At 48.9% G+C, this 14,551-nt stretch overlaps 1 protein-coding gene across 19 annotated transcripts in view; it reads left to right on the top strand.

The window, feature by feature from the left end:
• Window positions 1-6,321: 6,321 nt before the first annotated feature.
• The window catches only part of SUN1 (Sad1 and UNC84 domain containing 1), a 59,458-nt gene continuing 51,228 nt past the window's right edge, over window positions 6,322-14,551 (top strand). For 18 of the 19 annotated variants that reach the window (XM_017508262.2, XM_017508261.2, XM_037731259.1 and 15 more), the window contains exon 1: window positions 6,322-6,405. The gene's annotated coding sequence lies outside the window, so the exon portion shown is untranslated. The remainder of the gene's footprint in view (window positions 6,406-14,551) is intronic. The other variant, XM_037731254.1, reaches the window with a different exon arrangement.

Here is a 14,551-nt window from a genome sequence, read left to right as displayed (position 1 = left end):
TCCCTCCCTCTGGCCCCTGCCATGACTGTAAGTTTCCTGAGGCCTCCCCAGCCATGTGGAACTGTGTCAATTCAACCTCTTTTTCCTACAAATGATCCAGTCGTGGGTAGTATCTTTATAGCAGTGTGAAAACAGACTAATACATTTTATGTGGCTCACGGTTCTGCAGGCTGTACAGGAAGCCAGGCAGCAGCATCTACTTCGAGGAGCAAGGCCTCAGGCTGCTTCCACTCAAGGCAGAGGTAAAGGGGGAGCTGCATCGCAAGATGAGAGCAGGAGTAAGTGGTGGTGGGGGGGAGGGCGGGAATCCCAGATCTCGCATGAACTGAATGAGAACTCACTTATCACCAGGGGGGTTGCACTGGGCAATTTATGAGGAATCGGCTCCCATGATCCAACACCTCCCAGCAGGCCCCACCTCCAGCACTGGGATCAGATTTCATCCTGAGATCTGTACAGGACACATATGCAAACCACATCCGCCTCTCTCCTGGGCTCCTGACGACGTGTGGCCATGGCAGGGCAGGCCCAGCACTGGCCAGATACAATGATCTTTCAAGAGAAGCTGGAAGTCCACGTTTAAAATGTGTGTGTGTGTGTGTGTGTGTGTGTGTGTGTGTATCTGACTCCCTGGTTCAAGCGATTCTCTTGCCTCAGCCTCCCGAGTAGCTGGGACTACAGGCACACGCCACCACACCCAGCTAATTTTTGTATTTTTAGTAGAGATGAGGTTTCACCATGTTGGCCAGGATGGTCTCTATCTCTTGACCTTGTGATCCACCCGCCTCAGCCTCCCAAAGTGCTGGGATTCCAGACATGAGCCACTGCGCCCAGCCAAAAATATATTTTTTAAGTCCTTTAATTTTTAAATATTGGTAACTGATTTAGTTTTGTTTGTTTGTTTTATTTTGCCTTTTTTGAGATGGAGTATTGCTCTGTCACCCAGGCTGGAATGCAGTGGTGTGATCTCAGCTCACTGCAACCTCTGCCTCCCTGGTTCAAGCAATTCTCCTGCCTCAGCCTCCCGAGTAGCTAGGACTACAGGCACCACCACCACAGCTGGCTAGTTGTTTTTTTTCTGAGACAGAGTAGTGTCACACTATTGCCCAGGTTGGAGTGCAGTGGTGTGATCTTGGCTCACTGCAAGCTCTGCCTCCTGGGTTCCAGTGATTCTCCTGCCTCAGCCTCCCGAGTAGCTAGGACTACAGGCACCACCACCACAGCTGGCTAGTTGTTTTTTTTCTGAGACAGAGTAGTGTCACACTATTGCCCAGGTTGGAGTGCAGTGGTGTGATCTTGGCTCACTGCAAGCTCTGCCTCCTGGGTTCCAGTGATTCTCCTGCCTCAGCCTCCCAAGTAGCTGGGATGACAGGTGCCCGTCACCTTACCCGGCTAATTTTTGTATTTTTGGTAGAGACAGGGCTTCACCGTGTTGGCAAGGCTCATCTCAAACTGTTAACATCAAATGATCCTCCCACCTTGGCCTCCCAAAGTGTTGGAATTACAGGCGTGAGCCACCACTCCCAGCCACATGAATTTCATCTCAATTGAAACACCACAGTTACTAGGGGACAGGGGTTACCTGAGGCATTTTGATCACCATGAGGACTTGAGTGTATCCTTCGTGTGGTCTGGAGCCTGGCTGGTTGTTTGTGGAGGAGGGGCATGATCCAACTGGTCCAGCCACTGTGTCAGGTAGGAGCAGAAAGACCGGCTGTGAGGTGGCTATTGTAGGCAAGTAGGACTGACTCTGGTGTGGCCAGGGCCAGACAGCCCAGGGGAGGGACAGGCTCCGGCTCTGGGTTTGCTTCAAAGACAGAGCCAAAAGCTGGGCGCAGCGGCTCATGCCTGTAATCCCAGCACTTTGGGAGGCCAAGGCGGGTGGATCCCCTGAGGTCAGGAGTTCAAGACCAGCTGGACCAACGTGGTGAAACCCTGTCCCTACTGAAAATACAAACACTTAACTGGGCGTGGTGGTGTGTGCCTGTAATCCCAGCTACTTGGGAGGCTGAGACAGGAGAATTGCTTGAACCTGGGAGGCAGAGGTTGCAGGGAGCTGAGATCATACCACTGCACTCCAGCCTGGGCAACAGTAAGAGACTCTGTCAAAACAAACAAACAAATAAAAAAACAGACAGAGCCAAAGTGATGCTCATGGGCGTGGGCTGGAAAGAGGGGTCAGGGAGAGCTCCAGAGTCTTTGGCAGGAGGAAGAGGAAGAAATGGGTGTCTTTGACTGTTGTGAGGAAGACCTGAGAAGGAGCAGGATTAGGGAGGGATCAGGAATTCTGATTTGGAGATGTTAAATTAGAGACGGCCAGGTGTGGTAGTTCAGACCTATAATCCCAGCACTTTGGGAGGCTGAGGCAGGAGGATCACTTGAGGCCAGGAGTTCAAGACCAGCCTGGACAACATGGTGAAACTCTGCTTCTATAAAAAATGCAAAAATTAGCTGGGTGGGTTGGTGCATGCCTGTAATCTAGCTACTCAGGAGGCTAAGATGGGAGGATCACTTAAACCTGGGAGGCGGAGGCTGCAGTAAGCCAAGATGGCACCACTGCACTCCAGCCTGGGTGATAGAGCCAGATTCTGTCTCAAAAAAAAAAATAAAAGGAGACGCCCAGGTGAGGTGGCTCATGCCTGTCACCTCAGCACTTTGAGAGGCCAAGATAGGAGGAAGGATCACTTGAGCTGAGGAGTTTGAGAACAGACTGAGCAACATGGCAAGACCCTGTCCCTACAAAACGTTCAAAAAATAAAATTAGCTGGGCATGGTGGCGGGTACCTGTAGTCTCAGCTACTTGAGGTGCTGAGGCAAGAGAATCACTTGCGACCAGGAGTTCGAGGCTACCCAGGAGTTCATGAGCTGTGATTGTGCCACTGCACTCCAGCCTGGGTGACAAAGAAAGACTGTCTCAAAAATAAGTAAGTAAATAAATGAATACATACATATATAAATGAAACACTGTGAAGGGCCCAGCATGAATGTCTGCAATCTGTACTGAGTTCAAACTCTCTGTCAATACTGGGAATGTCTGTGCATGGATTTTTGAATTCGGGGTATTAGGAAATCTGGCTGAAATCTGTTGCAACCATCTGGCAAGTTCCTTTCACCACTCCCCACAGACTCACGCCCTGAAACCACACCAGGATGGGGGGGCCGCCCTCCCTCGCCGCAGGGAACAACCACCCACCAAAAACCATTTCCTCTGCGGATGCTTCCCACCCAAAGGAGGAACCAGAGGCAGGCAGGACAGGGAAGCGGCTGGCAGAGAAGCCGAATCCTTTCCTTAAGGGAAAGGGATTTACGGGAGGTTACAGTGAGCCGAGATGGTGCCATTACACTCCAGCCTGGGCTACAAGAGTGAAACTGTCTCAAAAAAAAAAAAAAAAAAGAAGGGAGAGATGATTTCCTGAGCCTCTAGGAGGTCGGCTGGGAGGTCGGCCGGGTAATTTCCTTCACCCAACTCTCTCCCTGGCCCTTGCAGCCACCCTCATCCAGATGGCATGAAGCCCCTGGGCTCGGATTTCTGTCTCCCAGGAGCTGGTTTCTGTTTACAGCTGAAAGGCACAGCCTGCTGCCAAAATTGAGGTGTGAGCTCACCGTGAAAAAAGCACTGAGCTCCCCTGGGAGCTTTGCAAGACGGGCCATTGCTGCCCTCAATTCTGTAGCAGAGATGGTGGCCTTGAAGACAGAGAGGCTGCCTATGGCCCATCCAGTCTCACTCCAGCCAGGCTATTGGCCTGTCACTGCCTCTGTTTCCCTTGCTGTAAAATATCAGTGGCTGTGCTGCCTGCTCCATCCTGCTCTGCAGTGCTGGGAAGATGGGAAGAGCCATAGGGACAGACACTCTGAAGTCCAGCCTGTTGCCCAGGGTCCTCTTCTGAAATGAGGATCAGCCAGGCCGAGGAAAACGGACCCAAGTTGTGCTTTGGGAGACACAGAAGCCCCCAGACTCTCCTACCTGCTTGTTCCTGTTCCTGCTTTAACCCACTCCACAGACCAGGGCCTTCCAGGGGGCCATACTGGCCCCAGGGTGGAGTCCAGCCTTCTTGGGGGTACAATTCTAGCACTGGAATGCCCGTCTTCTCTAGTGAGAGACCCAGGCGGTGGGCTCTGGCAGAGCCATCTGCCAAAATGTTTCCCCCAAACAGATGTGCTTGTTTAAAAGGCAGATAAAATTCAGGGTTTTAGCAGCAATGTAAGGGCCATCCAAGTTAATGCTCAGTTGAAAAAAAAAAAAAAAAGCGGCCAGGTGCAGAGGCTCACACCTGTAATCCCAGAACTTTGGTAGGCTGAGGCAGGTGGATCATGAGGTCAGGAGTTCGAGACCAGCCTGACCAACATAGTGAAACCCCATCTCTGCTAAAAATACAAAAAATAAATTAGCCAGGCATGGTGGTACACGCCTGTAATTCCCACTACTCCAGAGGCTGAGGCAGGAGAATCACATGAACCCGAGAGGTGGTGGTTGTAGTCAGCGGAGATTGCACCACAGCACTCCAGCCTGGGTGACAGAGGAAGACTCTGTCCCCAAAAAAAAAAAAAAAAGGCAGTTAGCCAGGCGTGGTAGTGGGTGCCGGGGGAGACTAAGGCAGAGGATTGCTTGAGCCCAAGAGTTCAAGACCAGCCTGAGCAACATAGTGGGACCCCATCTCTACAAAAAAGATTAAAAAATTAGCCAGATGTGGTGGTGTGTGCCTGTAGTCTCAGCTAATCAGGAGGCTAATGTGGGAGGATGGATGGAAGATGGGAGGGCGAGGCTACAGTGAGCTATGATGCCACTACATGATTACTCCAGCCTGGGTCACAGCAAGACCATGTCTCCAACAACAACAATAACAAAAAGCAAAAAACAGGAGTTCGAGTCCAGCCTGGCTATCATGGTGAAACCCCATCTTTACTAAAAATACAAAATTAGCCGGGCATGGTGGCGGATGCCTGTAATCACATCTACTAGGGCAACTGAGGCACAAGAATCACTTGAACCCAGGAGGTGGAGGTTGCTGTGAGCCGAGATTGTGTCATTGCACTCCAGCCTGGGCAACAAGAGTGAAACTCCATCTTAAAATAATAATAATAATAATAATAATAATAAGGCTTTAATGGCTGGGTGCGGTGGCTCATGCCTGTTATCCCAGCACGGTGGGAGGACTGATTGAGGTCAGGAGTTCGAGACCAGCCTGGGCGACATAGTGAGACCCACCCCCCATGTCTACAAAAAAATACAAAAATATGCAAAAATAAAAAATTATTCAGGCACCCCTGTAGTCCCAGTTTAGGAGACTAAGGTGGGAGGATCTGGGCTGGGGAGGTTGAGGGCGCAGTGAGCTATGACTGCGCCACTGCACTCCAGCCTGGGCAACGGGAGTGAGACCCTGTCTCAAAAAAACAAAAACAAGAGCCAAGAAGGTGAACATGAGTTTACGTCAATTACACTTCATTTTAAAAATGCAAAGAACAAATCAGTATTTACAAGAGACGGTGCCGTCCCCAGCACTAAGGGAACTTGCGAATTCCACGCGCGAAGAGTCGAGTTTCCATCAGCCCGGGCCCTGAGGGAGACCGTGCGTGCAGACCGCGTACATTCCCCAGAGGGGCCGCGGGAAGACCCCTGCTTTGGGGCGCCTGCCCACGCCCAGCGCTGTGGGGGAATTGGGGTGGGGGCGGCGTCCAGCACCGGGAGACCAAGGAGACATTGGGGTGGACCTGGCCTAGGTGAGCCCCGTGGGAACCCGGGGCTGTCTCCCAGAGCTGCAGCGGCCCCTCCCCCAGATGCGGACGCCCTCCTCGAGATGCAGACCCCTCCCCCAGATGCACACACCATCCTGGAGAGGCAGACCCCTCCCCCCAGATCCAAACATCCCAGATCCAAAAGTCCCTGAGATGCAGACCCCTCCCCAGATGCAGACGTCTTCATTCAGATACACAAACCCTCCCGGAGATCAGACCCCTTCCCCAGGTGCACTCCCCTCCACCGGGTGCAGACTCCTCGCCCACATGCAGGTCTCTTCCCCAAATGCAGATCCCTTCTTCCAGATGCAGACCCCCTCGTCCAGGTGCAGACCCCTCCCCCAGATGCAGCCTCTCCCCCGAAATAGACCCGTCCTGCAGATGCAGACGGCCCCGCCCCTCCTGCCCCTCCCCGGGAAGCATCCACGCCCCTCCCCCTCCCTATCTCCTCCCTCCCCTTTCACCGCCTGGAGCCCGCCTCGCTCCTCCGCCCGCGGCCCGTAGCCGCCTCGTCATTGGCCAGAACGCTTCAGGTGGCGCGCTCAGGATTGGTGGAGGCCCGCTTGCTCCCGCCCTCGGTCAGGGGTGCGGCCCACGATTGGCTGGCGCGGGTAGAGCGTCTTCTTGGGCCTGGGAGGCGCAGACGAGGCCTGAGGCAGCGGCGCGAGACAGGTGAGCTTCGGGCGGACAGGGCCGAGGGGACGCCGGGCGAGGGCAGGGGGAACGCCGGGCGGGAGCCGGGCTGCGGGAACGCAGGGCGGGAGCTGGGGTGCTGGGAGGACGCAGGGTCGCGGCCGGGGCGTCCTCAGTGCAGGCTGTGCCGGGGCCTCCTGGGCCAACGGCCGCCGCCCCCGCCCGTCTGGCGCCCCGCGGCTACTTGGGCCCCGACCCCTGCCCGCGCAGGTGAAGACGCCCGGGGACCCTGGCGGTCGTGGTGCAGGAGTCCTGCTTCTCCCCGGGGTCTTGCCGGCCGAGCCGGGACGCGAGGTCTGGGGCCGAGCGGGGAGAGGCGCGGGAGGCCGCGGCGGGCGGCCCGGGCTGGGCGTGGAGGGGCGTCCTCCTCGCGTTCTCAGGCCTCAGTCAGGGCTGCCCGCGTGGACCTGGCTGTGGGGGCCTCAGTCTCTGGAAGTAGCGGCGGGGTCGGAGGTGCGGTGGTGGGAAGATGGTGGTTTTTTTTTTTTTGTTTGTTTTTTTTAAGAGGTGGGGTCTCGCTGTGTTGCCGAGGCTGGTCTCCACCTCTTGAGCGCGAACAGTCCTCCCGCCTCGGTCTCCCGACGCGCTGGGATCCCGGGCGCGAGCAACCGCGCCCGGCTGATAACTCGTGTATTTTGGAGTATTGGGGTCTCTGTGCTGCCCAGGCCGAACTGCTGGGCTCAAGCGCTCTTCCCCCGCCGGCCTCCGCCCCCACCTGTTTTGAGGCGCGCGGGCTGTCCGCGCCCTGTTGGGCCTGCAAAGTGCCCAGAGCGGTGTCTGAGAGCGCAAAATAAACAGTGGCGGGAACACCTTGCCACTGTCACTGTCACGGGGAGGATTTCTCCCGGCTCCCTAGGGCTCCCCAGGGCAGGTGGGCGGTGAGGTCTGAGGTCTCTGCTCTCCCTTTGCAGCTTGTGGTTGGTGTGCCTGGCTGATTCCAGGTGGGAAACTGCTCATAATTACGTCTTCTAAGCTTCAGTAATAGTATTGCCCATGAAGTGCTTGAGGCTCTAATTGCTAATCCTCTGTTTGAGGGCCTTTATAGTCCGTCTGTTTTTACTCCCACATCTCCACTGTGCAGAAATATCATGTGTTTTGGTTTATTCTCATCTTTTCTTGGACACTTGGTAGTTACTTGAAACCTTTAGTTTTCTGAAATTATTTCTCTAACAATTTCCTCTTTCCTTACTCTCTTTTTCTGAGTTTTGGAAATACTACTGTTCGGACTGGAGGGCTTGGGCTGGCTTTATAATTTTCTCGTCTTTCTCTCTCCCATTTTCTGTGTTCTACTTTCTGGATTTCCTCTTACATTTTATTCCAGTGTATCTATTTAGCATTTTAGTTTGGCCATCATATTTTAAATTTCCCAGAGCTGTTTTTTTCTCCTATAACATTTGTGATATGTTCTTCATAAAAGCACTATCCTCACATTCATCTGCTTTTCTTTTTTGATTGTGCTAAAATGCACTAACATAAAACATCATCACCACCTGGTTACAGAATTTTTTCATCATCCCAAATAGAAACCCTATACTGATGAAGCAGTCACTGCCCATTCTTCCCTGTCCCCAGGCCCTGGCAACCACTAATCTGCTTTCTGTTTGTATGAATTGGCCTGTCCTGGACATTTCATGTAAATGGAGTCATACAGCATGCAGCTCCTGTGTCTGACTCCTTTCACTGAAGATGATGTCTTCAGAGTTCACCCATGTTGTAGACTTTATCAGTGTTCCGTTCCTTTTTATGACTGAATAATTTTCCATTGTGTAGATATACCACATTATGTTGATCCATTCATCTGCTGATGGATGCTAGGGTTGTTTCCACCTGTCTGCTATTGTGAGTAACGCAGCCACTATGAACATTTGTGTGTGTGTTTTTATTTGAGCACCTGTTTTCAATTCTTTGGTTGTAGATAACCAAGGAGTGGAGTTGCCAGGTCATATGATAACTCTATGTTTAGCTTTTTGAGAAACTGCCAGACTTTTTCACAGTGGCTGCATCATTTTACATTCCCATCAGCAACGTATGACAGCTTCACTTTATCCACATTCCCCCCAACACTCATTTTCCTTTTTTAAAAAAGTATGAGTATCCTACTGGGTGTGAAGTGGCATCTCATTTGGCTGTGATTTGCATGTCCCTGATGACCATTGAAGTTGACAGTTGTGTCATGTACATGTTGGCCATTGTGTATTTTTGGAGAAATTTTCATTCAGATCCTTCCCATTTTTAAATTGGGTTGCTTCTCTCTCTCTCTCTCTTTTTTTTTTTTTTAAGTTGTCAGAATTCTTTATTCTGCATACTGGACCCTTATCAGACATATGATTAGTAAATACTTTCTCCCATTCTTTGGATTGTCTCTTCAATCTCTCGTTACTGTCCTTTGGTGCCCAAATTGATTAACTCTAATTTTTCTATGTTTTCTTTTGTTGCTCATGTTTTTGATTTCATACCTAAGAACTCTGCAAAATCCAGAGTTAGAAGGATTTGTCCCTGTGTTTTAAGAGTTTATCATTTTAGTTCTTGTATTTAGGTTTTTGATCCATATGAGTTCATTCTTGTTTATGATGTGTGTGTGGTGGGGGTCTAACTTCTTTCTTTTGCATGTGGATATTCAGTTGTTCAAGCGTCATTTGTTGACTAGATTTTTTTCCCTATTGAGTGGTCTTGGCACCTTTGTCAAAATCAACTGACTACAGACATGTGGGTGTATTTCTGGACTCAGTTCTGTTCTGCAGGTCTGTATGTATGTCCTTATGCCAATGCCACACTATTTTATAGTAAGTTTTGAAGCTGGGAAGTTGGGGTCTTCCAACTTTGCTTTTGTTCTGGAAGATTTCTTTGCTATTTGGGACCCATTGCAGTTCTATGTGAATTTAAAGATCAATTTTTCCATATTTGCAAAAAAAGACCAATGAGATTTTGATAGAGATTGTATTGAATCTGTACATCACTTTGGGAGTGTTGCCATCCTAACAATATTAAGTCTTTCCATCCATGAACATGGAATGTCTTCCCATTTATGCAGGTTATCTTTAATTCTTTCAAAAATGTTTTGTGATTTTCAGTGTACAATGTACAAGTGTACAGTGTACAAGGAAACAGTGCACTTCCTTGGTTAAATTTATTCCTAAGTTTTTAATTCTTTTTGATGCTATTGTAAAATGAATTGTTTTCACAATTTCACTTTCAGATTGTTCATTACTAGTGTGTAGAAATGCAGAGGACTTTTGTGTTGATCCTGTATTCTGAAACTTTGCTGAGTTGCTTATTCGTTCTTTTCTTTTCTTTCTTTTTTCTTTTTTTTTTTGAGATGGAGTCTTGCTCTGTCACCCAGGCTGGAGTGCAGTGGCATGATCTCAGCTCGGTGCAACCTCCACTTCCCGGGCTCAAGCGATTTTCCTGCTTCAGCCCCCTGAGTAGCTGGGATTACAGGTGCCCACCGCCATGCCTGGCTAATTTTTTTATTTTTAGTAGAGACAGGGTTTCACCGTCTTGGTCAGGCTGGTCTCGAACTGCTGACCTTGTAGTCCGCCTGCCTCAGCCTCCCAAAGTGCTGGGATTACAGGCGTGAACCACTGCGCCTGGCTGAGTTTGCTTATTAGTTCTAACAGCAGTTTTTTGTTGTTGTTGATTCATTAGGATTTTCTATACATGAGACCGTGTCATCTTCGAATAAAGATAGTTTTAAGTCTTCCTTTCCAATTAGTATGCCTCCCTCCCCCCACTCCCCTTTCTTCACTAATTGCTCTGGAGAGAACTTCCAGCACAGTGTTAAAGACCAGTGGTGAAAGTCGTCACCCTAGTCTTGTTCCTAATCTTAGGTGAAAAATTTGAATATGACATTCACTGTGAGTTTTTCATAAATGCGCTTTATCATGTGAGGAAGTTCCTGTCCATTCCTGGTTTGTTGAGTGTTTTTATTATGAAAAGGTGTTAGAGTTTGTGAGGTGCTTTTTCTGCACCAGTTGAGATGAACACCTGGCTTTGCCTAATTGTTTCTTAAACAGCTGGTAAGTATTCAGTTTCTCCTGTATTTTGGTTCCATCTTATACCCTCACTTCCACAATGTAAACTAGTGCCACTATTTTTGGAGCCCTTTGGGGGTTCCATGATGAAAGTTAGATTGTTCTTCAGTGTTCTGCATTGCATGCTTATGATTCAACTTTTTCTGGCCTAAGTCAGTTTATATTCACCTATCTAGCTCCCCAAAAGGTGTTGCTATTTTGTTTTCTCCCTTTCTTTTTGTTCTCAATGAAATATGCCTTTAAAAAATAGCCCTTTCTCGGCCGGGCGCGGTGGCTCACGCCTGTAATCCCAGCACTTTGGGAGGCCGAGGCGGGTGGATCACGAGGTCAAGAGATCGATACCATCCTGGTTAACATGGTGAAACCCCGTCTCTACTAAAAAATACAAAAAATTAGCTGGGCATGGTGGCTCGTGCCTGTAATCCAGGCTACTCAGGAGGCTGAGGCAGGAGAATTGCCTGAATCCAGGAGGCGGAGGTTGCAGTGAGCCGAGATCGCGCCATTGCACTCCAGCCTGGGTAACAAGAGCGAAACTCTGCCGTGGAAAAAAAAAAAAAAAAAAAAAAATAGCCCTTTCTCAAAGAGCTATATGGAAGAGAGTGAATGCTAACTCTGTGTCCAACACATTTTTTTTTTTTAATTGAGACAGAGTTTTGTTCTTGTTGCCCAGGCTGGAGTGCAGTGGCCCTATTTTGGCTCACTGCAACCTCCGCCTCCCTGGTTCAATCAGTTCTCCTGCCTCAGCCTCCTGAGTAGCTTGGATTACAGGCACCCGACACCACACCCAGCTAATTTTTGTGTTTTTACTGGAAACGGTATTTCACCACATTGACCTGGCTGATCTCAAACTCCTGACCTCAGGTGATCTGCCCGCTTCGGCCTCCCAGAGTGCTGGGATTACAGGCATAAGCCACCATGCCTGGCCTGGTGACCTGTTTTCAAAGAATGCTGGTAGTTAATGGAGTGTGTTGTCAGCTCATAATTGTTCTGAATTTAGGATGGTTCTGAATTTAGGATGGTCGAATGTTCTAAACAGTCTGCTTTATAGTGTCACCAGATTCTGAAAATCCAATTCAAAGTTGCTTACAGTGAATGCCAGGCAGTGTTTTTTTGTAGAAGAACTGATAGGATGAAATCATCCTTCAGCATTCAACTCTTGCCCTTTGCTCAACGTTTCCAGGTGTGGCGAGAGTCCCAGAATTGCTCTCCTGGAGGCAGTTGAATTACATGTGATAAAGCCCACTGATGATTCAGGTTAAGTGGTCCTGAACACAGCAGGAGAGGGTGTTCCCACATCTGGGTTTGTGAGGCAGATTAGAAACAGGACTGTCTGGGTGGTAGGCACAGTGTCCTTGGGCTCGCCTTTCTCTGTGAATATTTGTGGGGTAGTTGTACTTGTGTTGCCTGCCGAGGGTTGAAGTGTTTAGTTGATTGAAAGCCTGCTCTCATTTTCTTCTTCCCCTTGCTGCCTAAATGTGGAGCTCGTTGCTATTTTGGACTGCTCACCCACTTGATTTATAGATAGAGGAGACCAGGCCTGCTGGATTGCATTTGAAGCAGTTTGCTTCCACTGGGATGAAATAAACTAGGAAGTAACAGATGAAAAATCCAGAACATGATGTTGCTTCTTATAATACATTGTTTATTATAATTGTATATTTTAATTGTTTCTATTAAGCATCTTTTATAATTCATTAGTCAGTTTTACAGTTTAAATTGTATCTGTAATTAAGCATGCTTGTTCTGTTGGTACTTTGGTTTTCATTTAGTTGCTTAGGGGCATACCATGAATGGCTGTAGGTTGTGAGTTTTAGTTTAGGTAGTAATATTTGTATGACATATACTTTTGACATTTGTACAGAATTAAACTGCAGATCTCAGACAAGCAGTGTGAATGTCATCACATCCAGGTGCTGAGTTCTCTGGGTCCCAGTGGGAAGGGAGACATCCCCAGGGCATGTGCAGTTTGAACACAGAGCAGCCCTTCGGTGGCTTTGTTCTTAGTCATTCCCTTTATTTTGATTTTTAATATTATTGGAATATGTGAGCTGTATCTGCAATATGAAAAACAGATGACTTTATTATGTCTTGTTACAAACCACTTCTGTACTAAAAAGTATTCACCATTAGCACAGTGAATAGTGTGCACTAGCAGGGTGATCTAGAGGTGGTATGGACATGTGTGCAGCACATGCAGGCCCTGAGACTGCTGTTCCTAGTTACTATTGGGAGTGGAGCAGCTGACACACCTGTTTCGGTTAGACAAGGAGACATGTGAAGGTCCGAATGTACTGGGAGGAAGAACAAAGATGCCCAAGCACACGTGACCCTGTGGCCACGCACACATTCCCGTACACGACCCTGTGGCCACGCATGAATTCCTGTACAGGATTTTTCTAGGAGCGTAGTCAGGTAAGGAGTAGAGAGTGGTGGAGACTGGAGGATTGTCAGCTTAGTGGCAAAGTGAGCAAGGTGCGTGGTGTGGGGGTTGCCTGCCTTCTAGGCACATGTAGCATTCACTTGTTCTGCAAACATGGGTTAGAGCTGAAGGTGACTAAGACACAGTTCCTGCCCTCAGTTCAGGGCCACTTGGAAAGAAGGACTCATCAAGAAAGAATCATTATGATTTGTATTAGTGGTGATCACCAGTGAGCCCTAGAATTGGCAGTAACTGGGATGGGATGAGGCCCATGGGAGCTTCCTGGTGGTGGTATCTCTGCTGAATACTAAGTGTGAGGAGAAGTTAGCTGGCAGAGTTTGGGGTGTAACTAGACCAAGGAGATGGGGAATGGGGGTTAGGAAATAAGGAGGGCACCTCAGGAGGACCCTCATTGCAAGGAAAGAGCAGAGGAGCGGCATGGAAATGGGTGGGAAGGATAGGGTTTCCTGCAGCCACGGTAGATCCTAAGGCATGGATGGGAAGTGAGGGGGAAGTAAGGGAGAATTGGGGGCATTTGCACTGGGCCATGTGCGCAGGCAGCCATGGTGGGAGTCTGCAGGAATGAGGCGGGCAGATTTCTCTGTAGGTGGATCATTCAGGTGGTTTTCTCAAGGATTGGCTTGAGAGGCAAGACTGGAGCCAGGGAGATGGGTCAGGGCGCTTGCAGGGAGCCAGCCAGAGATGGCATGTCGGGCAGGAATGGAGAGGTGGGGGTGGGGCACATACCCTGGAGAGGGAGGAGCCGGCTTTCTGTGTGATTTGGATCTGTGAGCCTGCCTGACTTGTGGGTCATCCAGGCGGAAATGCTCAACAGAAAATAAAAGGATGCCTGTGTACAAGCTGGAATCACAGATGGGTTACATGATTTATTAACGGCTTGCAATGTAAACGTCAAAACAGTAAGAGTAGTCGAATCCACTGCAGACTATTCTTCTATTCTTGGCTTAGGGACAGTCTTTCTGAGAAGGAGGACGTGAGTGAGGGAAGGGAAAGACCAGACATGGTGTGGCCAAAGTCACCTAGGTGAAGTTACGGACAGGAATATCCTGGCATGTGCCTGTGTATTCATATCCTATGTGTATGTGGTCCTGTAAAACAGAAAAAGGCAGATCCCCTAACAGGATGAGAAATGCAACTGGCTGAGAAACATGAAAAGATGTTTCAAGTCACTGATAATTAAGGAAATGCACATGAAAGCTGTGTGAGACTCTGGATCCAGACAAAGCGCTGGCTCTGTAGGAGGAGCATGCTGAGAGTGGCTTCAGCGGCACATCATTGCCTGAAGGCCACTGGTTGCAGACGAGTTGTTCCAGTAGACATTTCCGGCAGTCCTTCTAATTGTACTGGTTATAAGGAAATTTAGTGCACTCTAGGTTTGAAGCAAATACAATGAAGCTATTTAAACTAATAGTTCTGTCTTCCTTAAAAAAAAATCCTTTACCATAATGTTTACAAACTAAATAATTTGGCCTTGGGCTTTTGCTGAAACACAATGATGACCACCATTTTGCAAGAGGAAATGGGGTTTTTATTAAAAAGATCCAGCGCCCTTATCATAAGGAGATGTGCGCACTTGATTATTGGTCTTCTGGTAGAAGTCCTTGTTTTTCTTGACACTCAGAGCTGTTTGCTTTTTTTTTTTTTTTTTTTTTTT

The sequence above is a fragment of the Cebus imitator genome, unplaced genomic scaffold (assembly GCF_001604975.1).
Source record: "Cebus imitator isolate Cc_AM_T3 unplaced genomic scaffold, Cebus_imitator-1.0 Scaffold388, whole genome shotgun sequence".
In the NCBI taxonomy this organism is placed as follows: Eukaryota; Metazoa; Chordata; class Mammalia; order Primates; family Cebidae; genus Cebus; species Cebus imitator.
Note: the sequence above shows the minus strand (reverse complement) of the source record. Positions and strands in the feature narration are given on the sequence as shown.